Raw genomic sequence first — 23937 nt, 5'->3', positions numbered from 1 at the left:
AGATCCTTTTTGACCCACCTCCTAGAGAAATGGAAATAAAAACAAAAATAAACAAATGGGACCTAATGAAAATTCAAAGCTTTTGCACAGCAAACGAAACCATAAACAAGACCAAAAGACAACCCTCAGAATGGGAGAAAATATTTGCAAATGAAACAACTGACAAAGGATTAATTTCCAAAATTTACAAGCAGCTCATGCAGCTCAATAACAAGAAAACAAACAACCCAATCCAAAAATGGGCAGAAGACCTAAATAGACATTTCTCCAAAGAAGATATACAGAATGCCAACAAACACATGAAAGAACGCTCAACATCATTAATCATTAGGGAAATGCAAATCAAAACTACAATGAAATATCATCTCACACAAGTCAGAATGGCCATCATCAAAAAATCTAGAAACAATAAATGCTGGAGAGGGTGTGGAGAAAAGAGAACACTCTTGCACTGCTGGTGGGAATGTGAATTGGTACAGCCACTATGGAGAACAGTATGGAGGTTCCTTAAAAAACTACAATTAGAACTACCATATGACCCAGCAATCCCACTACTGGGCATATACCCTGAGAACACCATAATTCAAAAAGTGTCATGTACCAAAATGTTCATTGCAGCTCTATTTACAATAGCCCAGAGGTGGGAACAACCTAAGTGACCATCATCGGATGAATGGATAAAGAAGATGTGGCACATATATACAATGGAATATTACTCAGCCATAAAAAGAAATGAAATTGAGCTATTTGTAATGAGGTGGATAGACCTAGAGTCTGTCCTACAGAGTGAAGTAAGTCAGAAAGAGGAAGACAAATACCATATGCTAACACATATATATGGAATTTAAGAAAAAAAAACTGTCATGAAGAACCTAGAGGTAAGAGAGGAATAAAGACACAGACCTACTGGAGAATGGACTTCAGGATATGGGGAAGGGGAAGGGTGAGCTGTGACAAAGCAAGAGAGAGGCATGGACATATATACACTACCAAACGTAAGGTAGATAGCTAGTGGGAAGCAGCCGCATAGCACAGATGTATCAGCTCGGTGCTTTGTGATCGCCGGGAGGGGTGGGTTAGGGAGTGTGGGAGGGAGGGAGACGCAAGAGGGAAGAGATATGGGAACATGTATATGTATAACTGATTCACTTTGTTATAAAGCAGAAACTAACACACCATTGTAAAGCAATTATACCCCAATAAAGATGTTTAAAAAAAAATGAAACGAGCAGAAATGAATGTAATTAGGTGCCTGTCTGTAAATAATGTTTAATATGCAGTGCTAGCCAAGTGAGCTGATGAAAGACGTTTTAATTATAAGAAAATTATTTCTGTAATACCTTAGGCAGAGTGTCTTAAACATGGTCTTAAATATACTGTATAGGGCTTCCCTGGTGGCGCAGTGGTTGAGAGTCCGCCTGCTGATGCAGGGAACACAGGTTCGTGCCCCGTTCCGGGAAGATCCCACATGCCGTGGAGCGGCTAGGCCCGTGAGCCATGGCCGCTGAGCCTGCGCGTCCGGAGCCTGTGCTCCGCAACGGGAGAGGCCACAACAGTGAGAGGCCCGCGTACCGCAAAAAAAAAGAAAAAAAAAAAAAAAAAAAAAAAAAAAATATATATATATATATATATATATACTGTATATATCAGTCAATTGCTTAAACAGTGACATTCATTTCACTACTTTTTGGGACAAAGTTTTCCTATCTGCTAGATGAAGTTAAGCAAGGGAAAGTAAGTGTAAACTTAGTTTTTAAAAGGTGGACAGACATAAAAGAATGTGGTAACAAACTCTGTTGAGGTAATGTTTTAGAAGTAATTTAGGCTGTGTTAACTCAATGGGATAGTATTAGAAATAAGCAAAAGACCTGAACATTTGAAGTTGTGAAGAACTTCCCTCACTTACTGAGTTTTCATATATACACATCATGTGTTTTGGTGAGGTTGCACCACACAGACAAAATACGCAGGCATCTTGCCTTCCTTTCAGGAATTTAAAATAATAAATAGCCTCATCAGATTCCAAACACAGCTGGTTATTTTCTAATAATATTTGTAGAAGCTAACATCAGGCAATGTCGTGTGCATGCTTTCCCATATATAAACATTGCATCAATAAAGTATAGTTTAATTTATTTGATAGAACAAGGAGCTGGACGTATAATGGCAGACGTTTCAATCATTTTACCATTGACTTGCTCTGTAACTGTCTGTCAGTCTACAGGCTTTTGCTGTTTCTGTGCTGAATTGATCAATGGTAATGCAGTTATCTGTACTCTTCTTTGACTCATTACCAGGTGAATTGAAAAATAGTATGTATTAAACAAATTTTGCCAAATACTACACTCACAGCACTATCAAAAACTAAGTAAGAGAAGGCTTGAAATGCTGTCCAAAACAGTTCTCAAAAAGAACTATTAGACTTCACATGGCAGAAAATTACAGGGGATATCTTTGCTTTGGAGATCATGAAATACGGCATTAATCTACTATTCCCACAGGTCATACTATCACCATCTTCTAAATCCAGCCCTTTAATTAGTGCATGCTGCCATGAAAACATCTGAGTAAAGGATCCCAAGGTTGGAAGTAACCTTTAAGAAAACTTATCAAAGTATCTATGTGAGGCTCACGTCACTAGAATCTCATGGATAAATGTTGTCCAGTGCAAGCTTGAACATTCGCTCCTATGGAAGCCACTGATTCACCTGCGAACAACTTTGACAGTGGGGATTAATGTCCTTGTATTAATTCCCAATTTTACTGCCTCCACTTTCTACTGTAATTGTGCTTTGTGAGGGGATTATAAATTAGCTTAATCATTTTTTTCACATTCAGTAGCAATTTAGCATATAAGAAGTATGTGCCTGCTGCAAATCAGGCACTGTTTTGGATACAGGAAATAAAATACTGAATAAAAGGGAGCCCCCAATCACATGGCGTTAACTGTCTTGCTGCGAGATGACTAGGAAACAGGTACATACATAAGCAAGCACAGTACAGTAATATGACTTAGGATAGGTATTTGTGTAGAATGGAATGGAATTATCCAGCAGGTAGTTGGATTAGGGGTGTTGCCTAAGTGAAGAACAGAGGTATGACAATGCTGTTTTCTTCCAGGAAACAGATAGCACTCACATATATATCAAGTTAATCAGCTAATAATAAATATCTTGGCCAAGCGCTATTGGGTGACAACCATGCAGCAGCTACTGATTCATGTACCTTTCCTGGACAATGTCACCTAATACTATGGATGCCATATGAGGAGGTACTATCATTATTTACCTTCTTATAGATGAGAGAACTGAAGTTGGGAGAGGTCAAGTTATTAACCCAACGTTACCCAATGAACAGGTGGCTAAGCAAAGACTCAAATCTTAATCTCTGAATAGCACCTCTCCAGGGTAATGCTGTGAGAATGAACTTCAAAGGAAAGGTGACTTACAAATGAGATTTCTTCTTTACCAACGTTTTCTCTTTTAGAAAACACTAGATAATTTCCAGAATTTCAAGGGAGCGCTTTCAGTTCACAAGCCAAATCCTGATAATGTAGTACATTTCACAAGTTAACAAAGCAAATTCTGGTGTCACCTGGATTCCATTCTGGGGTCATTCTGTTCTGGGGTCAGTTCCTTGCTTTAGGCAAGACCTTCAAGCCTGACCCCCTTTAAGTTTCTCACCTCTAAACACCCTTCTACTAGCTCATGGGCCTGCAGCCCACTGGACTTTTCTCTATTGCTTAAGCACCCCTCCCAAACCTTCCTACTCTGGGCGTTTGTACTTGCTGTTTCCTCTTCCTAAGACATTATTCTCCATATTTTTCCCACAGCCCTTTAGCCCCTTATTGTCTCAGGGCCAATGTAGATAGCCGGCTTTGCTGCTTTAGAATTCCACTGCTCTCTGCAACTCAAAGTTCTCTCCATCTTATTAGCCAACACTATTTCCTTCAGTGTACTCATCATCTGACCTATAGTGTATATTTATTTGCTTAATCAGCATTTTAATATTCTCCACTGGAATGAAAGCACCATAAGGTTAAGAGTTCTGGCCAGCATGGTCACTATGTATCCTGAACAACTAGAATAATACTTGGCTTCTGGTGAGACTGGAAATGATAAAAGGATGATGCATTTACTTTTTCAATGAATATTTGCTGAGTGCCTCCTGTGTGTTGGGCCCAAATGCAATTAAAAAATAACTTGCCTATACCAAAATAGTATCTATATAACTCTATACAGATAAATCTCATTTTCGCCAGTTTGAGATGAGTCTGAGAAGTTAAAAACTTGGGTCAGTAGCCCAGCCAGCCAGGTAGAAGACGGATGAGGGAGAATCAACATTAAACTCTCTCCTACTCCAAAGCATTTGGCCCTATATTTCAGAAAATATGGTGAAGGCTAAAATAAAAATGTGACAATGAAGAGAAATCAGAGCATAAGTGGAACTGATTCAACCTGGGAGAATCAGAGAAGTTTCTCAGAAGTGACTATTTCCCTGTGTTTGGAAATTTGAGGAATAATTTGACAGGAGAAGAGCAGCAAGGAGACATTCCTGCCAGAAAGGAAGTCATGTGCAAGAAGCAGGGCTGTGCAAATCAACAAAGGTCCATTTAACATCTGCCTTTTTGAAAATAGACTCCGCCATGGCAGCAGGGTTTTACAAATTGCTTGCAAGAATATCTACAAAACAAGATTTAGCCACTAAAATTCAAAGCAAGACATTGATAGCTAGCATGCAGCCCAATGAAAGTGTAACAAATCAGCACCAGTTTCTGTCTACCAAGCGGAGACAGACAAATTGAACACTGTCGAGCGGACATAAAAGCTCACTGCAGGGCTTCCCTGGTGGCATAGTGGTTGAGAGTCCGCCTGCCGATGCAGGGGACACGGGTTCGTGCCCCGGTCCGGGAGGATCCCACATGCCGCGGAGCGGCTGGGCCCATGAGCTATAGCCACTAAGCCTGCGCGTCTGGAGCCTGTGCTCCGCAACGGGAGAGCCACAACAGTGAGAGGCCCGCGTACCGGAAAAAAAAAAAAAAAAAAAGCTCACTGCAGGGACAGGAATAAAGACGCAGATGTAGAGAATGGACTTGAGGACACCGGGAGGGGGGAAGGGTAATCTGGGACGAAGTGAGAGAGTGGCATGGACATATATACACTACCAAATGTAAAATAGACGACTAGTGGGAAGCAGCCGCATAGCACAGGGAGATCAACTCAGAGATCAGCTTTGTGACCACCTAGAGGGGTGGGATAAGGAGGGTGGGAGGGAGACACATGAGGGAGGGGATATGGGGATATAAGTGTACGTATAGCTGATTCACTTTGTTATACAGCAGAAACTAATTCACCATTGTAAAGCAATTATACTCCAATAATGATGTTAAAAGAAAGAAAGAAAGAAAGAAATGGGGGAAGAGGAAAGATTCACTTCATAGAGTTTGAAGAAGCAAATTTTAATTTTATTTTAATTAAATAAAATATTGAATTAAAAAAAAAGCTCACTGCAGTGAACGGGGATGGAGGCTGAGAGGCCACGAGCTTGCCCTCCTAATTTATTAGATTCTTGTAAGAAATGCAGATTACAATCTGTCATTTTTATATTCATGTTCATTTGAGACCCACTATCAGAGCGACAAGGCTAACTGCCCATTGACAGCAGCGTGAAGTCTGCAAAAGCAAAGATGGGTACTGACTGCCAGGTTTCCAGAGACAAGCTGGCATCAGAAATTGTCTCTAAGGGTATTATACATATTGGTACTCCAGAGTCATCGGGAAATTGTTCCAGAGACAGAATTAAGTGAGAACTCAAGTAACTGTCAGACATATTTCATTACTGATGTAAATACTAAACAGAGTAATTTTGCTGATGTTTCCGGGTTAGCATTAAATCCCAACTCTGAAGGAAAACCTATTGTCTGTAAGGAGGAAATTTCCTTACAAGTTTCGGATGGTGTGAATGTGCTAAAGCCAAAACGCATATTACTTCCTCCCAGAATCATTTTTCTTAACAACTTTCCCTACACTGGGCTTGGAACAGGTTAGGTTTATTTAAAGAACTCTATTTCAAATAGTATCTATCACATGGAAGTAGGTTGTTTAGTGTGTGTCTCTGTGTCTGCACCTGTGTATCTGTCCATCTGTGTGTTTTTTCTCTGTGTGTTTTTATATCCTCCATAAAATGATATTTTATTTCAGAAGAAAATGTCAGAAGTCAAACAGTACAAAGGCCATTTTTTTCTCATAAATTCTTACAGTGGTTTCTTTTCTAGTGGTGTCCCCTTGAATTGCTTGCATTTTAAACATCTGTAATAAGTTATGTACCATTTCTAACTGTATTAGCACTGAATCACTTACTTTTCCAGGAAATAAAATATGTTTCTCTGTTTCATCACGTTTTATTTCATGATCATGCACATGTAAATGTCCTAGATATTTTTTTACCCACAGGGGTTTTGCATATTTACCCGGAATAAAAATAAAAGAGAGGTAACCAACCCATCAAACATCTCTCTCCCTCCAACAGCCAATAGAAATGCATTTGTGAGCTAAGAAAGTGGTATGGTTTGAACAAAGAAAGCTGTTAAATGTACCTTTAGAACTCTTTGTAGGATATAAAATTCTGGAGATATAGCTCTGTTTCTACTTCATCTCAACCAGCTTTAATTTCTATACAAAGTGAATATTAAATCTTGAAAAGGCCTAGAAAAGGACAAAGCATATTTCTTTGTGAGCACATTAAATATACCAGGCTTCCACTTTGCCGTAAAACTTGCATGAACAGATATAAGAACAGGCAAGGAATAAGGGTCGTTCCTTTGTCCAAGCTAAATTCACCAGTTCTTCCCCTAACAAATCACTTATATATGATTTGTGAGTTAATGAATTATAGCACATAATATCCACTGGCAACACAATTTTGCTCTGCCGTTTTTTTAATATCCTGCTGAAACCATTTTTTTTAGATTGAAGGAGGTAAAGAATTAATTAGCACAGGCTTATTAATACTTTCAGGATAAAGTTGTGAAATTTTTCATTTTTTTATGGAAAAGGAAATATATATAAGAAATGGTATTGTATGTAAGGAACTTATGCTAACTATACACAAAAAAATATCTTTTATAAACATATTTGATATTTGTAAAATTAAATTTGTGTTTTGAGCTATGCCACAAGTCTTAATTTATAATAGAGATGACTTCATGAATGTACTATAATTCTTTTTCCTTTTCATGTAATTTATAGTCAAATTTGGATATATGATGAATAAAACCATTGCTTCTGGGTCCTATTATTTTAGCTTAGCTCTCAAAGTTTGGACAAAGCAGAAATGTGAATAGGCTAGTTAAGGATGTTATATAGTTACAGAGTCGTAGTAAATCCTTTTGTAATATTAACCCACCAACATGATTTCTCCATGAGCCTCCTGAAAATCTAGAATCAAACCCTTCCTTAATAAAAGGAAATCTCAGATTCGAGGTATAAGTTAGACTTCAGCCTCACAAGAACTTGAAAATGTTTGCTTTCCTATCCATTCAGTGGGGAAATTTGAGCTGGTTTGGGCTTCTAGTTTAAAACACCTGAGAGCCCTACCATCTCTAAGAGAGAGTTGGAGTTAACAGTAAGTATGCTTTCAAAGGTTTGAACCTCTACAGCAGCATCCTTAAGAGTTAGTCACAAGTGTGCTTGGGACTTTGGAAATTGAACTTGAAATCTTAGCCATGAGAAATTTACTTTTCTTTCAATATAGATGGTGCTCTTTTTTTTTTTTTTTTTTTTTCCGGTACGCAGGGCTCTCACTGTTGTGGCCTCTCCTGTTGCGGAGCACAGGCTCCGGACGCGCAGGCTCAGCGGCCATGGCTCACGGGCCTAGCCGCTCCACGGCATGTGGGATCTTCGCGGAACGGGGTACGAACCCGTGTCCCCTGCATCGGCAGGCGGACTTTTAACCACTGCGCCACCAGGGAAGCCCTAGATGGTGCTCTTGACTTCCATCAAATCAGCATCATCTGAAGGATACCTTGTCACTGGATTTCTTACTTCTTCAACTAGAACCTTATAAAAACTGCCCACAAAGGAAGAACTGTATATGTATAATCTACTGATACCTTTCCTATTGGAAGACAACACTTCTTGCTGGTAATTCATGTAATATAGGAACTAAGAAGAATCCTTCGCCTCCTTCCCCTCAGGTATTTATAGGACCACAAGAAGAGTACATTACACAAAGCAAAGATGACCTATTAAAAGCAACCAGAGTTAGAGGAATTCGACCATTTTTAAAATCATACAAGTACAATTTTTTGTCATATGGAGTGATGCATTGAAAGGAGACTAGTTCTAAGATTAAAAGGAGACTTTTAAATTTTGAAAGATAGTAAAATGGGATTTCCTTAAAAGCTGTTTTTGTGGTAAAAATTTATGAGATAGCTGTATTTGTCTTGTATCATCATTCCTTCTTTGCCAGCTCCACAAAATAACCTTTAAAAATAGCTGTGCAGTAACAGCTAAGAATGGAAATGGTTTTAGATAATTTTTTTGGTAGTGTGCAGAGGCACCTGAAGGGATGTGGCATTTCCTGTCCTTAGAAAGCTCTTTATCCTGAAACTCTGGGTGGAGGGGAGGAGAAGAAAATAGAAAGAAAGATTTCATCACAACAGAACTCAATCGATGTTAAAAATGTCTTATGTACATGCAATTGAGGCCAGATCCGGAAATTTTACTTATAATTATATATACATAATACATTTATAAAGCAGTCACTTGGACTCTGTGGTCTACAGTATATCTTCATCTTTATTATCCTTGGGCCTGATTTTTTGTTTGGCAGCAAATGGAATTTTAACTTGGCAGAGGAGTTTTTTGCAGTTAGCAGATATTCATGGTGTGCTACCAAGCCTCTACAAATCGACTAGATTGTAGAATGCTAAGGAGAGTCTAAAAGGAATGGAGAGAGGTCTGTCATTGTTTGACACTTGTCCTGGATTCATATGCATCAACATATGCATCCATTCCTCACTTGTTGGGTGACCATCGACCTGTTAATGGTCCCAGCTCAATCTAGAATCTTCATCTATGAAAAAGAATGTTTGCCTCACCATAGTGATATGGGACCTGGAGCTGGCATGTTTTTTAAGTCACCTATTATACTGTATGACACAGAGTTTAGGATGAATAAATAATAACTGGTTTTGTTAGTATTACCTTGTTTTCTTCTTTCTTATCATGTGAATATACAAATGTGTTCTAATGTCTCCCATAGAAAAAGTACAAATACAACCTCCTTTAGTTCTACTCCTCCCCTAGTCCACACACCAGCCAGTTTCTCTGTTACTATAGAAGAGCTAAACTTGAAGGAAATATGGCAGCCTCCATATACTCTCCTCTCATTCTCTCTTCAACCCTACTCCAGCCAAGGTGTTGCCTCCATTTTTCTCTCATGTTGCCAAATCCTTTGGGTATTTCTGTCTACTCAAATTATTTGGCAGCATTCAACAAAATTAATTCCCATTTCTCAAAACATTCTACTCTTGGTCTTCTGACACACCCTTTTCTCAGTTTTCTATCTACAATACTGGGCTTTCTTGCTCAGCCTTTTTCTTTTTTATGTTTTTTGTTTTTTTATAAGATTCTTACCTCTGAATAAGTATATTTCTCAGTTTTACTCACAAGTATCTTTTATTCCTGTGTTGTATGTCTACCATGTAGTGTCACCCATTTCTATGACTTTAAATATCACATGTACATTGAGACATAAATTTAGAAATCCTATGCTCATCTCCTGGTAAGAACTCTCCTCTGCATGGCAAACCATCAAGTTGAAATCTCAGATTTTTTGTCCAAAATTATGCTCTTGATTCAACAGTTCACCTCTATTCTAACTCCTTGATTTTTCCGTCATTCTAAATGGCTTTACCATTGCCTAGTTGCTCAAGCTATAAAACCTAAATTTCCATAAGATACCAGGACCAAGACCATAGTCTCTATGGTTTAAATCTTGGCCCTGTCATATTATGCCAGACAACTGCCTAAGTCCATTTGTGTTGTTATAACAAAATACAACACACTAGATGGTTTAAAAAACAGAAATTTACTTTTCAAATTTTGGAGGCTGGGAGGTCCAAGACCCAAGTTCCAGATTTGGTGCCTGGTGAGGCCCATTTCATAGCTCACAGATGGTCATCTTTTTGTTGTGTGCTTACACAACAGAAGGGGTGGTGGAGCTCTCTGGATCTTCTTTTTATAAGGACACTAAAGCCATTCATGTGGGTTCCACTCTTGTGATCCAATCACCTTCCAAAGGCTCCAGTCGTAAACACCATCACATTGGGACTTAGGTTTCAATATGTGAATTTGAGGGGTGCACAAATACTCATTATATAATAGTGACTTGGAAATTCTCTGTACCTCTCTGTGTCACAGCTTCCTCACTTGCATTTCAGTCAGTTTGGGCTGCTTTAAGAAAATACCATAGACTGTGTGGCTGAAACAACAAAAATTTATCTTACATAGTTCCAGAGGTTGGAAAGTTCAAGATCTAGGTGCCAGGGTGGTCAAGTTCTGGTGAAAGCCCTCTGGCTGGTTTACAGATGACTGTCATCATGCTGTGTCCTCAGAAGACAAGGAGAGACATCATCTTTTTCATGTGTCTTCTTATAAGGGCACTGATCTCATTCATGAGGGCTCTACTCTTATGACCAAATTATTCCTCAAAGCCCTACTTCTAAGTATCTTCATGTTGGGCATTAGAGCCTCAACATATGAATTTTGGGAAAACAGAAACCTTCAGTCCATAACAACTTACAAAATGGAGATAATGATAGTAATACCTTTATGTTGAGTTTATTATAAGGAATAAATTAATGAATTTATTAAGTGTTGTGCATAGTGCTCTACCTAGAGAAAATATACAACAAGTACTACCTGTTATCTTCAGCAGCATCATCAATGTCACCTTCAGTGCTGCTACCATCATCATCATCATCATCATCTTTGGCTTTTAACTATCACATTCCACACCCAACCTAAAGGAACTCAGGCAGATTTCCAAATGTATTTTATAATATTTTAAATCTACCCATTCTCTCTTTCTCTGCCACCACTCTATCCAACCCAACGTCACTTCTTACTTGGATTATTGCAATAGCCTCTAGTTGGCCTTGACAATTCTTTTCTTATTGTCTTCTAGTTCTCCAATGCAGAAAACAAATTTTCAACATGTCAATAATTTGTCCTTTGATAATTTTACATATTATAATTTAGAATAACATTAAAACTCCTTATGTCTTAAAAGTCTAGTGTGCTATGGCCATATACCAACTCTACAACTTCACCTTATTCCACTTTCTAGTTGGTTCATCAGAGAATAACACAGTTTCTTATATATTTTTTGAATGTTTTGAGCATGCCTAGATACTTCTTGCCTCAAGGTTTTCTCACATATTTTTCCCAGTCTATCTTCTTCCGTTTATCATATTTGCTTTTTGATTAAATCATTTTAAATATTTCAAATGGAAGTGGAAGAGTACTTATACATTAATTGGCAGATGAAGATTACCCCTATTTTTGCTGTAGAGTCCAAAATTAATAATTAGTTTCCACAGAGTCAGTTTTCAAATACAGACTTCATAAGTTGTCACTCAAGTGGAACTATGAAACCTACCAAAATAACAAAGAAAAATAAAAAGAAGGATTAGGAGAAGAAGGAGAAGGAGAAATAAATTTAAGAAAATACAGACAATGGATAAACCCAGTCTCTACTAAAAACAATGTCACATGGCTTAGATGTTAATTGCACAGCAAATACATTTATATTAATATATTATTAACATATTAAGTATTAAATATAAAACATATTAATATATATTAGTACATATAATTTAAATTCATGTATATTATGTATACATATATTTTAAATACATATATACATGTATATATGTATTTAAAATATCTAATTCTCAATATCAAGGAGAAAATTATGAAGTCAATTTTATTTTTAATACAAATGTGTTTTCCTTCTTATTTGAGCAGAGTGTTATTTAAGTAAATTTCCATATAGAGAAGTTATATACTAATAAAAATAATTTAAAAAATCACCAAAGGCCAAAACTCAAATGCAGCAACTGTTCTCATTATGATCTAATGGTCTCCAATTATACCTATTTTAACAAGATGAACTTGTATAAATTTACTGAAGATTCTTGCCAAATATTAGAATATATGTAAATAAGAACTTGCCATTAACTCAGCATACAGTAATCTAACTTCCGTTAGCAGAGAACTTTTTCAGTATAGTGAAGAAGCTTGCTCCAAAATTTGTATGCATCACAAAACAAAAACAAAACTAATTGGATTCTCTGCAATAAGAGAATCCAGGAGAAATATTTTTTGAAATTATGTAGAATGATATTTATGTAAACTGTAAAACAAACATTTTGTCTCAGTAGTTTTTTAGCCTACAGTGATATAAACAGATAAATAATGGAAGAAAACGTAGCATTAAAGACAAAGCAGATGATTCCTCATTCTATTTCTTGGGTTTTTATAGTTTTTTATTCATCACACACTTTTTATGTAGTTTAGTGACTTTGTACTAACTCACATTTTATGTGTTTTCTCTTAATTTTTTTCCTTCAGCAGTAAAATTTTATCATCCTTTGATTAGATGAACAGAGAAGTCTAAGCTAATTAAAAGCTACAAGCATTTGGTGAGGTTCATTGAGTTCATTGAAGCACAAAACTGTTTCCTAAGAAGAGGGTCCTGAAATATAGAGTACAAAATATGACTTCTCAGATAGCTGCATAGCCTCTACATAATTTCAGAACCTGCCAAAACATTTGCACTTATGACAGTGTTGGCACAAAATAATGACTTACCCAAATATTCATGCTGACTTAAGAAAAAGAAAACAGAAGCAAACATAATATGTAAATGATAAATTCAAACTGAAACAAGATTAAGCAACACTAAAGTACACTACATGAACAAAGGCTGTGTGCTACGTTAAAATGAGAATAATCGCAGAAAAACTGAATCACCATTCAATGCATAAAAGTAACAGTGTACTAAGATAAAGTAAAATAAGTTTCATTTTAGTAGTCAGAGCCATATTCACATTGTAATTGCTGATTTAGTGACAACAAAAGAACATTTGTCACAGTAAACTAATGACGTTAGTTTGGATTTTATGGTTTGTTTAGTTTTGTTAGCATTTCATTTATAAATTCTTTTGATTTCATAGCTTCCTATAAGCTATAAGTAAACAAGTTTAGACACTTTGTTTATGTTGATACTACTTAACTAACATAATAAAAATTATAAAAGTCAACAATGAAGGTTAAGAAATACCATGAATTCTAAAAAAACACAAAACTGAAATTTTGTGTTTTATCTTTGTGTATTATTCACAGATGTAAATCAAGTACTTTTGCAAGTAAGCAAGGAGTCTTCATGCTTTTCCCCTTCATTAACCAATACTACATTAAATAGAAGTGGTGAGAGTGGACATCTTTGTCTTGCTCCTGATTTTAGAGGAAAAGCTTTTAGCTTTTCAATGAAGAGTATGATGTTAGCTGTGGGTTTGTCACAAATGGCCTTTATTATGTTGAGATGTTTTCCCTCCATATCCACTTTGATGAGAGGTTTTATCATGAACGGATGTTGAATTTTGTTAAATGCTTTTATCCTGAATGTTTTGAAATTTTTTTCAGATAATTCTAACATCTTTGTCACCTCATTTTTTAATTTATTGATTGTCTTATTTCATTCAGTTTGAGCTTATTGATATGACTTCTTCACGTTCAGTTTGAGATTCTTCATATGACTAGCAATTTTCTATTGGAATTTGGACAGTTTTGTATTATGTTTTGAAACACTGGATCTCATTTAAACTTTATGTTTTAGCTTGCTTTCTCTGACAGTGTTCTCTAGGGGAGGGAGGCATTGTCCATTTACTGCCAAATGCAAGTAGAAATCCAGTTTCTCCACTCTCATTATGACTGTTAGGTAGGGGTATGTGTCCTGGCTCTCACTAGGCCTCCAATGTTAAATCCCTGGCTAGGAGGGGTAGAAATGTCTCATACAGTTGCCCACATATCTTGCACTGACACCATGGGTGGATGGCTTACTACTGTTGGCTGATGGTCAAAAGCTTGACTCTTCATTAGGTCTCCTCTTATACTACTCTAATGAGGAGGGTGAGTAAAAGTCTCTTCACTGTCAGATGGGGGTAAAAATTCAGCCTCCTCATATGTTCTCCACCAACACTGCAGAGTGATAGGGGCTCATTACTGGCTGGTGGGTAAGAAAGTTTTGGCTCCCTATTTGACTTTTTCTGGTACCACCTAATCAGGGAAGTTGAAGCACCATTTTACAACTTACTAGTGTGGACATCTGGGTTTCTCATTCAGTCTTAGTTGATATGGGTATTGAGGGGGACAGATCTTTTTTCTGTGGTGTCTGGCTAGAGTAGAGTAGTTATCATCTAAGATATATTTTTCTTTCTGGGCTACCCCTTTCCTTGTCATTTGACTAGAGAGAGCAAGCTTTGAGGGATCATTTTTGTCAACACTCAGGATTTCTAGGATGCCAGATACTTCAGCTCCAAGATTGGGAAATGTGAAGCAAAAAGAAATCTCACCATCATGTCCTTCCTTGGGTCCTGAAGTCCTTAGATGTTCTGCCTTTTTCTCTCCACATTTCAGAGTTTTCTTATGTTTGTTTTATATATAATGTTCAGGGTTTTTTCTTGTAACCTTAGCAGAAAAAATAGGAAATTGTATGTCTACTACAACTTCTCAGAGGTTGAACCTTCCCTTTCTTTTTAAAACAAAGTAAAATAGTAAACTTATACAAGTAACTCATGGTAGTCCCAACAAAATGTGTTTTTTCTGGTATTCCTGCTTTCAACTCCATGGCCCACTAAATCTTTGTATCTATCTGACCTCCTACTTTACATTTTTCACATCAGTTAAATTGCTCTCCCATCTGAAAAAGACTGGCATCTTCTTCCCCAACTCTACTTAAAACCTGTTGTTATTTTGCCCAGCATAACCATCAAGTTTTTAACCCGGGTTCCTCCCATTTAGTCTTTGTTTCCTTTTGTTTACTTGTCTGATGCTTTTCTGCTGCCTCTTGTCTTCCATTACTGCTTTTATATTATATATAATTGGGCCAGATCTTGCCTGGTTGAACAAACTCTAATGTTATGCATGGCAGAACCTCAATTCCTTAATAAACTACTGCTGAATTTAAGGAACTCATAGATACAAGTCATCTCAAAGGATGATGCTTTCTCAAATGGAAGATAAAAGGATTATCCTCTGGTATCAAACCATGAACTAAACTTCTGGTACTCAACTAATTCTTATACTTTCTGACCTTAGAGACTTAGCCCTTTCTCCTTGACTTCCAGGCCTTTGAGTTTTGACTTACTTTTGACCAAACTGGTCCCTCATTGAGTTAATTCAGCTTTTAATAAATGCTGATATCTGCCCAACCTAGTCCATGTTATGTTCTTTCCAAAGCACTTTTTCCTGCAACTTGTCTACCCTCATCCAAGCATTTTAATGGTTTTGTTTTGATTATTAAATCACAGCTCTGGAAACTGTATATCCTGTTAATCCTTCTTTAAACTAGTTGTTTTATGAGGTACATGTGAATGTACTTAGAAAAGCTAAAAAAATTTTTACTGAAATGCAGGGAATTATTATCAGTAGGAGTTTATTTTAAAGTAATTTACTACCCAGCTATGTTTATGGGATTCAGAGCTAAAAAATAGTTCTTATGGAATATGGTATACATTTAGCCCTTTTGGGATGAGATGGGGGTAAAATCCATATTTCTTCAGTAGTCTCATTTGTTAGCATAGTATTCATTTATTACGTATATATTTTTTATATAATTGCACATTTTCTCTATATAGTGAAACAAGTTATTATTTTATGATAACATTTATTTACATTAAGTAAATCTATATTCTCAGTTCTTGAGAAGAACTAAAGAAGCCAGCCGATGAAAGCAAGGAAAAGTGAAATATTTTGTACACTGCCTAGATTATGATAAGTAATGGTATGTAAGGTGCTGCTCTATTCCAAATATATCTGTAAATTTCTCATGCTTGATGAGAATGCTCTTTTTACACTAAAGGATGCTACATAAGCAGAATACAATTTAAATAACTTACCTCTTCATTTCTGATTGTGTTTCCCTTCCATGGAGAAGGAAGCAAAGCAGAAGAAAGGATCCACTGGAAAACCATTGTTTCCTCTGCTCCAGCATTCATTCCTTTTTATTTAAAGCATAAAACCCCTGTTTTCTTTTGGAAAACTCCCTGCTTTATTATCAATATTTTGTACCCAGGATGGCAACCCAACCTAGTTATGGCCAATCAGCATACTCAATCTACTGCTATTCACTCCAACTACTCTAACCAGAGTGGCTGACTCAGCAATAGCCATGCAATCCAAACCAGGCAGATAAGTTTAAGATCTTTCATTGAAAATAATGAGAAAGTGATAAATAAAAATATGAAAAAGAAGAAGCATAGACTAGAAACTCTGAGCACAGACTCTGGAGCCAGATTGTCTGCCTCTAAAGCTTGTGTTATCATGGGCAAGTTTCTTAACCTCTCTGTGGCTCAGTTTCCAGTCTGCAAAATGTGGATAACAATAGTGCCTACTTCATATATATTATCAGGATTAAATGAGTTGCTGTGTCTAAAGTGCTTGGAATAGGTGTTTGTTTTATTATTATTTTCTTAATGACATTTTGCTAAGCTGGTAGGACAAAAATGTGGAGCTGCGAATAGCCATTTGCCATAAACACCCATGAGAGAATAAATCCAGCAGAAAGAAAGAGTATAGTTAAGAGATGGAGAGAGATAGGTCTCTTGAACATCAGCTGATCATCTTAATCCAGCTCTATTTTGATGTGCAAACTTTATAACTTCTCTATTACCTAAACCAATTTGCATTGTGTCTGTCCACTGTAAGTGAAAGAGCCCTAAGGAACACAGAGAAAGAAGGAAATAAACTTTCTAGAGCAAGATCCAGAGTGGAACAGCAAACTAAGATTCTCTCAAAGAAAAGCTCAGTAATATATTCGGTCAATTCATTCAGAACGTATTTATTAAGTGCCTATTATGTATTATGTACAAAGTAAGCATTTTGGATACCACAGAAAAGGAGTGGTCCCCACGTTAGAGGAGGTTACTATCTAATGGGGAGATAAGTATCTTAGTCACCTCAAGCTGCCATAACAGAATCCTGCAGACTGGAATGGCTTAAATAAGAGAAACATATTTTCTCACTATTCTGGAAACTAAAAATCCAAGATCAAGGTGCCAGATAATTCAATTTATTTTTTGTTGTTGTTTTGTGATATAATTGATGTATAGCACTATATTAGTTTCAGGCATACAACATAATGATTCAATATATGTACATATTATAAAATAATCACCACAATAAGTCTAGTTAACATCCATCAGCACTCATAGTAACAATTTTTTTTCCTTGTGATGAGAACTTTTAAGATCTACTCTCCTAGCAACTTTCAAGTATAGAATACAATAGTATTAACTATAGTCAGCATGCTGTGTATTACATCTGCAAATCAAGTTTTTGGTGAGGGTCCTATTCCCAGCTTACAGATAGCTTTTTTTCTTACTGTTCTCACATGGCAGAGAAAGAAAGAGAGAGAATAGATATTTCTTCCTCTTCTTATCATGACACTAATCTTATCAAATTAGAACACACCCTTATGACTTCATTAAACCTTAATTACCTCCCTAGAGCCCCAAATCTCCAAATATAGTTACATTGGTGGTTAAGCCTTCAACATACAAATTTGCAGTGGGGAGGGGGTGGCACATAATCCAGTCCATAACAGTAAGTAACAATACCTGGTTGAGTATTGTTTAGAGAAATGCCTCGTTGAATAATAAATCTTTAAGCATTTTCTAAAATGGTCTATTCATTCAATTAAATGCAATTTTGAAGACAAATTCACTTAGAAGCAGCTTCTATTAAGTAAATGCCTAATATAAAATTATACATTGGGAAGATAATTCTTAGTGAAAATAAGTCTGCCCTTCTAAAAGGCATTTCATAGGAAAAAAATGTTTATTTTGCAAGATACATTTAAAAGTATATTTATCACAAGTTTATGAAATAAACTATTGATACTGAGACAAAATGATTAAAGAATGATCTATTAGAGCATGCCTGAGCCTAGCTGTATTTGTTAACTTTACCAGGTCATTCTACTGAACTTGTTAATGGAAGCAGTAAAAAAAAAAAACAAAAAACAACCAAAATAGAAAAATCAACCAAACAAGGAACTTGGCATGCTAAAAAATTAATATAAATAAGCAAAAAACCTATTAATTGATCTAACAACAGATTGAGTTGGCAAATGTTTGAGTCAGTTAATTGATTTAAGCCTTTGTAATTCCAAACACCGAAAAAGGTCAAGTTGGTAGTAGAAATGCATGGGTTGCAGATGAAAAAATGCTGCTAGGTGAGTCACATTTGACAGCAGAAGGCCAACAAATAACTCTTTAGGCACTTTTTATGTGAAATTAATTTGATTTTCACTACAAATTGAAGAGGTGGGTATTATTGACCCTACTTTGTAGATGAGGAAACTAGGCAAGAATTTCACTCTCCAGGCACAGCCACAGATCAGTGGCATCTCAGCCAGAACATGTGAAACTGAGTCCAACACCATGTTCTTTCTACTTCAACATGCACTGTGTTAGACAGGAGCAGACATTAACTACAAACACCTCTGCTGACATGTGTGATTAGCAGTGGGGGTGAAGAGCCATGATAGATCAGAGATTTAAAAAAAAAAACACGAGGGCTTCCCTGGTGGCACAGTGGTTGAGAGTCCACCTGCCGATGCAGGGGACATGGGTTCATGCCCCGGTCCGGGAAGATCCCACATGCCGTGGAGCAGCTGGACCCGTGAGCCATGGCCGCTGAGCCTGCACGTCCAGAGCCTGTGCTCCGCAACCGAGAAAAAACGAGAAAAAAAAAAAAAAAAACATGATGCTATGCTCAGTGCCCATTTATTTTGCTTTTGTTTTCCCAATATATATTGAAGTGCATAGTCTTTTATTTAATTGTTTATTTTAACTATTTAAAAAATGTTGTCATGTGCTTGATTTTAATTAGCAAAACATCTAAAAATCCTCACTTTACAGAAACAAAAAAATAGCAATTATCTGCTTTGCTTCTTGACAGTCCTCAGTTCCACTCTCCAGAAGCAATGGTTCTATTAAAAAAAAAAAAGCTTTTTCTTTTGTTATTTAACACATTTCTGAATAATGTGTTTATATTACTATTTCTTGATTCAATATTTTAGACATTAACTATCAACTCCCTATGATGGTATATGCGGATGTTAGCTCTCTTTACACCTCCCACCACTCCCACTTCCTCCACATATAATTAAACATCTCTATTCAATCTGATGACTGTAATTATGTCTCATTCTTAAGCCACGTAGTGAACAATAATTATATTTTCTTTCTTGTACAGTTCTTGTGTTGTTTTGCTTTGCTTCATTTTAACTTCTGTATTGTTTTCTTTAGCTCTGTAACAGTTAGCAGGGTACTGGCTTTTCCACATTTTGCTGGGGGTTATCCTGCTGGAGGTCTTTACATTACTGCTTCAGTCAAGATTAGTGGATCTTAAACGTGCTGTCCTAGAACATCTCTGCCTTTCCACTGGGTGAGATGCCATCTTTCCTGGATCCCAGATGTTCTTCATTTTGCTGAAGCACAACTACCAGTAGCTTCTTGGGAGAGAGGGGAAGGTTATAAATGCAAGAGATACATTATTTGAGACCAGGCCAGTCAGAAAAAACATTTCTCCTGTCCCCTCATGGTCATTGGTAATATATCAGTCTGTACATTTCTGGACTGAAGAACGTTTCCATTTGGAATTTTGGAAGCATTATTCCACTGGATTCCAGTCCCTCATAGGATATTTGGTATTTCTCCTAAACCCCAGAATAATTTCGGATTTTTGCTTCTGGTCTTTTAAAGTTATGTGACAAGATTAGATGTCAATTACAGGAAAGAATCTGTAAAAATACAAACACATGGAGGCTAAACAATACACTACTAACTAACCAAGAGCTCACTGAGGAAATCAATGAGGAAATCAAAAAATACCTAGAACCAAATGACAATGAAAACACGACAGCCCAAAACCTATGGGATACAGCAAAAGCAGTTCTAAGAAGGAAGTTTATAGCAATACAATCCTACCTCAAGAAACAAGAAAAGTCTCAAATAAAAAACCTGAACTTACACCTAAAGAAATTAGAGAAAGAACAACCCCCCCCCCAAATTAGAAGAAGGAAAGTAATTGCAAAGAACAGATCAGAAATAAATGAAAAAGAAATGATGAAAACAATAACAAAGATCAATAAAACTAAAAGCTGGTTCTTAGAGAAGATAAGCAAAATTGATAAACCATTAGCCAGACTCATCAAGAAAAAAAGGGAGAGGACTCAAATCAATAGAATTAGAAATGAAAAAGGAGAAGTAACAACTGACACTGCAGAAATACAAAGGAACATGACAGACTATTAAAAGTAACTATATGCCAATAAAATGGACAACCTGGAAGAAATGGACAAATTCTTAGAAAAGCACAACCTTCTGAGACTGAACCAGGAAGAAATAGAAAATGTAAACAGACCAATCACAACCATTGAAATTGAAACTGTGATTAAAAATCTTCCAGCAAACAAAAGCCCAGGACCAGATGACTTCACAGATGAATTCTATCAAACATTTAGAGAAGAGCTAACAACTATCTTTCTCAAACTCTTCCAAAATATAGCAGAGGGAGGAACACTCCCAAACTCATTCTACGAGACCACCATCACCCTGATACTGAAACCAGACAAAGATGTCACAAAAAAGAAAAGTACAGGCCAGTATCACTGATGAACATAGATGCAAAAATCCTCAACAAAATACTAGCAAACAGAATTAAACAGCACATTAAAAGAATCATACACCACGATCAAGTTGGGTTTATACCAGTGATGCAAGGATTCTTCAATATACACAAATTAATCAATGTGATAAACCATATTAACAGATTAAAGGAGAAAAACCATATGATCATCTCAATAGATGCAGAGAAAGCTTTCGACAAAATTCAACACCATTTATGACAAAACCCTCCAGAAAGTAGACATAGAGGCAACTTACCTCAACATAATAAAGGCTATATATGACAAACCCACAGCCAACATCATTCTCAATGGTGAAACACTGAAACCATTTCCACTAAGATCAGGAACAAGACAAGAGTGCCCACCCTCACTACTATTATTCAACATAAATTTTAGAAGTTTTAGTCACAGCAATCAGAGAAGAAAAAGAAAGAAAAGGAATCCAAATCAGAAAAGAGGATGTAAAACTGTCACTGTTTGGAGATGACATGATACTATACATACAGAATCCTAGAGATGTTACCAGAAAACTACTAGAGCTAATCAATGAATCTGTTAAAGTATCAGGATACAAAATTAATGCGCAGAAATCTCTTGCATTCCTATACACTAATGATTAAAAATATGAAAGAGATATTAAGGAAACACTCCCATTTACCATTGCAATGAAAAGAATAAAATACCTAGGAATAAACCTACCTAAGGAAACAAAAGACCTGTATGCAGAAAACTATAAGACGTTGATGAAAGAAAGTAAAGATGATACAAACAGATGGAGAGATATATCATGTTCTTGGATTGGAAGAATCAATACTGTGGAAATGACTACACTACCCAAAGCAATCTACAGATTCAATGCAATTCCTATCAAACTACCAATGGCATTTTTCACAGAACTAGAACAAAAAAATTCACAGTTTGTATGAAAACACAAAAAAAAAACCCTGAATAGCGAAAGCAAACTTGAGAAATAAAAGCAGAGCTGGAGAAATCAGGCTCCCTGACTTCAGACTATGCCAAAAAGCTACAGTAATCAAAACAGTATGGTACTGGCACAAAAACAGAAAATTATGTCAGTGGAGCAGGATAGAAAGCCCGGAGATAAACCCACGCATATAAGGTCACCTTATCTTTGGTAAGGAAGGCAAGAATATACAATGCAGAAAAGACAGCTTATTCAATAAACAGTGCTAGGAAAACTGGACAGCTACATGTAAAAGAAAAAAATTAGAACACTCCCTAACACGATATACAAAAATAAACTCAAAATGGATTAAAGACCTAATTGTAAGGCCAGACACTATAAAACTCTTAGAGGAAAACATAAGCAGAACATTCCATGACATAAATCACAGCAAGATCTTTCTTGACCCATCTCCTAGAGGAATGGAAATAAAAACAAAAATAAACAAATGGGACCTAATGAAACTTAAAAGCTTTTGCACAACAAAGGAAACCATAAACCAGAGGAAAAGACAAGCCTCAGAATGGGAGAAAATATTTGCAAATGAAGCAACTGACAAAGGATTAATCTCCAAAATTTACATGCAGCTCACACAGCTCGATATCAAAAAAACAAACATCCCAATTCAAAAATGAGCAGAAGACCTAAGTAGACATTTCTCCAAAGAAGATATACAGATTGCCAAAAAACACATGAAAGGATGCTCAATATCAGTAATCATTAGAGAAATGCAAATCAAAACTGCATTATGTTATCACCTCACACCAGTCAGAAAGGCCATCATCAAAAAATCTACAAACAGTAAATGCTGGAGAAGGTGTGTAGAAAAGAGAACCCTCTTGTACCGTTGGTGGGAATGTAAACTGATACAGCCACTATGGAGAACAGTATGGAGGTTTCTCAAAATATTAAAAATAGAACTACCATATGACCCAGCAATCCCACTACTGGGCATATACTCTGAGAAAACCATAATTCAAAAACAAGCATGTACCACAAAGTTCATTGCAGCTCTATTTACAATAGCCAGGACATGGAAGCAACCTACGTGTCCATCAACAGGTGAATGGATAAAGAAGATGTGGCACATATATACAGTGGAATATTACTCAGCCATAAAAAGAAACGAAATTGAGTTATTTGTAGTGAGGTGGATGGACCTAGAGTCTGTCATACAGACTGAAGTCAGTCAGAAAGAGAAAAATAAATACCGTATGCTAACACATATAAATGGATTCTAAAAAAGAAAAATGGTTTTGAAGAACCTAGGGGCAGGACAGGAATAAAGACACACTTATAGAGAATGGACTTGAGGACTTGGGGAAGCGGAACGGTAACCTGGGATGAAGTGAGAGAGTGGCATGGCATATATACACTACCAAATGTAAAATAGATAGCTAGTGGGAAGCAGCCATATAGCACAGGGAGATCACCTCGGTGCTTTGTGTCCACCTAGATGGGTGGGATAGGGAGGTTGGCAGGGAGACACAAGAGGGAGGAGATATGGGGATATATGTATATGTATAGCTAGTTCACTTTGTTATATAGCATAAATTAACACACTATTGTAAAGCAATTAAACTCCAATAAAGATGTTAAAAAAAAGAAATGCATAAAGTTTGTGATGTGATTAGTAAGCAGTAAAAAATAAATAAAAATAAATAAAAAGCTCTCATTTTTTAAATTTAAAAGAACTATTTCTTATTTTTTGATTGTATTAGCTTCTCATTCTTATAAATAAATATTTTTTCTTATCTTTCAGAGATTATCAATGATGGTATATTGAAGTTTTCTTCTGTTCTCTGCATTTTCTCTGATAAACTATTCTGTTTCTTTGTATTGACCTCTGACTTCTTACTGGAGGCTTTCTTCAAAAACCCTGCTAATTTTACTGTGCATTTGTTTTTCAGAGTGTGAAACAAAAATACTAATTGGGCTGAGACTTTTGACTGATAGAGTAGTCAGGTGTTTAGCTGGCTTTTCTTTAGAAA

The sequence above is a fragment of the Phocoena phocoena genome, chromosome 2 (assembly GCF_963924675.1).
Source record: "Phocoena phocoena chromosome 2, mPhoPho1.1, whole genome shotgun sequence".
Classification (NCBI taxonomy): domain Eukaryota; kingdom Metazoa; phylum Chordata; class Mammalia; order Artiodactyla; family Phocoenidae; genus Phocoena; species Phocoena phocoena.
This window is presented reverse-complemented; position numbering follows the sequence as displayed.